Here is a 2,500-nt window from a genome sequence, read left to right as displayed (position 1 = left end):
AATAAAAATAAATAACATGAGTATTAAGACAGAGAAAGAGGAGAGGCAGTGGGGTCCAGTATTGAAGAGGCGGGTTTTGAGTTTATTTCTGAATGAAGGAAGTGAGTCCGAGTTTCTGATGTGCAGAGGGAGGGAGGTCCAGAGGGTCCTGGTGATGGGGGTCAAGGTTCAAACCCACAACCTTCCTGCCTCCGTTCAGTCAGAACTCAGAGGAACAAACTGGAGCTGAAATGTGTTGAAACAAACAGAAACAAGTGTGTCGTCTCTTCGCTGTTGTTGCTCTGCACACACTAACCCTGTCAGTTCATATTGGAACAGAATATGGGTTACATCCTAAAATATATATAACAGTCATCCAAAAACATTAGATATGAGCAGCAAGTTGGAACTGAGCATGAAGGCCTGCGGTGCGAACACAGCCTCTATTTGTTTTTTAAACCAAGAGCTTTAATGTGAATTATTTCCGTCTCCCTCTGTGTTGTTGCCTGTTTCCCCCGAGGCTGTTTATATCTCAGGAGTATTAAATACATTCATCTGACGACAGTGTTGCTCGCTCTCATATTAAATCCCCTGGGCTCTAACCCAAAAGAATAAAACCATCTTCCAAATACAGGAACAATGTTCTTCTTATTATTCCTTCAACCTGTCGACTTCCAGAGCTCAAAGACACAACAGAGAGAGAGAGAGAGAGAGAGAGAGAGAGAGACAGAGAGAGAGACACCGAGAGAGAGAGAGAGACAGAGAGAGAGAGAGACAGAGAGAGACAGAGAGAGAGAGAGGACCCTAACCCTTCTGGAGCTGCTCCACAGGGAAAAATGTCAGACTGATTTTATGGATCACAAAATGTTTGATTGCGACTTAATAAGATGAGAGATGAGATTCACTCTGCAGTTCTGATCCAGAAAATGTCCCTTTATCCCCAGAAAACCCCCTTAGAGGCTTTCCATCTCTCCCAGTCTCCTCTCCATCTCTCCCAGTCTCTTTCCATCTCTCCCAGTCTCTTTCCATCTCTTCCAGTCTCTTTCCATCTCTCCCAGTCTCCTCTCCATCTCTCCCAGTCTCTTTCCATCTCTCCCAGTCTCTTTCCATCTCTCCCAGTCTCTTTCCATCTCTCCCAGTCTCTTTCCATCTCTCCCAGTCTCCTCTCCATCTCTCCCAGTCTCTTTCCATCTCTCCCAGTCTCTTTCCATCTCTCCCAGTCTCTTTCCATCTCTCCCAGTCTCTTTCCATCTCTCCCAGTCTCCTCTCCATCTCTCCCAGTCTCTTTCCGTCTCTCCCAGTCTCTTTCCGTCTCTCCCAGTCTCTTTCCATCTCTCCCAGTCTCCTCTCCATCTCTCCCAGTCTCTTTCCGTCTCTCCCAGTCTCTTTCCATCTCTCCCAGTCTCTTTCCATCTCTCCGTCTTTCTATCTCTCCCAGTCTCTTTCCATCTCTCCCAGTCTCTTTCCATCTCTCCCAGTCTCTTTCCATCTCTCCCAGTCTCCTCTCCATCTCTCCCAGTCTCTTTCCATCTCTCCCAGTCTCTTTCCATCTCTCCGTCTTTCCATCTCTCCCAGTCTCTTTCCATCTCTCCCAGTCTCCTCTCCATCTCTCCCAGTCTCTTTCCATCTCTCCCAGTCTCCTCTCCATCTCTCCGTCTTTCCATCTCTCCCAGTCTCTTTCCATCTCTCCCAGTCTCCTCTCCATCTCTCCCAGTCTCTTTCCATCTCTCCCAGTCTCTTTCCATCTCTCCCAGTCTCCTCTCCATCTCTCCCAGTCTCTTTCCATCTCTCCCAGTCTCCTCTCCATCTCTCCCAGTCTCTTTCCATCTCTCCCAGTCTTTCCATCTCTCCCAGTCTCTTTCCATCTCTCCCAGTCTCTTTCCATCTCTCCCAGTCTCTTTCCATCTCTCCCAGTCTCCTCTCCATCTCTCCCAGTCTCTTTCCATCTCTCCCAGTCTCTTTCCATCTCTCCCAGTCTCCTGAGAGAGTAAAACCTCTGCTGACTGTTATAATAAATAAAGTCAACATTGTGGCCTGAATAACAACAAGGAGAAGAAGACTGATGAAGACTGAAGTGTTTTACAGAGGAGAAAAAACATCAAATCAACAAGAGATACAGAAGCAGAAAGAGTCAGAATGGATGTCAGTAACAAAAAGAAAAGCTCATTATATAAAAGCTGAAGTGATTTAAAAGAAGAGTTTGATTCAGACGGAGCTCCTGATGGAGAAATCCTGTCTGAGAGACTCTGCTCAGAGAATCTGGTGAAGCCGGATCAGACGGATCTGTGGCTTCAGGCTCAGTTCAGAGTCTTTGACATGAAAAGGTTTTGAAACCATCCTGTCAGTTGTCTGTCAGTTGTCTGTCTGTTGTCTGACCGAAGGAAGCCGTGAAGGACCGGAGGACCGTCGTCTCCTCCTGCATCACATGACTCGTCTCTTATCTTTTCTCCTCCTGTCTGTTGTTCCCGTGGAGCGACTGACAGGCGACTGACATGTTCCTCTGGTCAGTAACTCAGTATCA

Source organism: Centroberyx gerrardi, chromosome 4 (genome assembly GCF_048128805.1).
Source record: "Centroberyx gerrardi isolate f3 chromosome 4, fCenGer3.hap1.cur.20231027, whole genome shotgun sequence".
NCBI lineage: Eukaryota > Metazoa > Chordata > Actinopteri > Beryciformes > Berycidae > Centroberyx > Centroberyx gerrardi.
The sequence above is the reverse complement of the archived record's forward strand: the minus strand, read 5'-3'. Positions refer to the sequence as shown.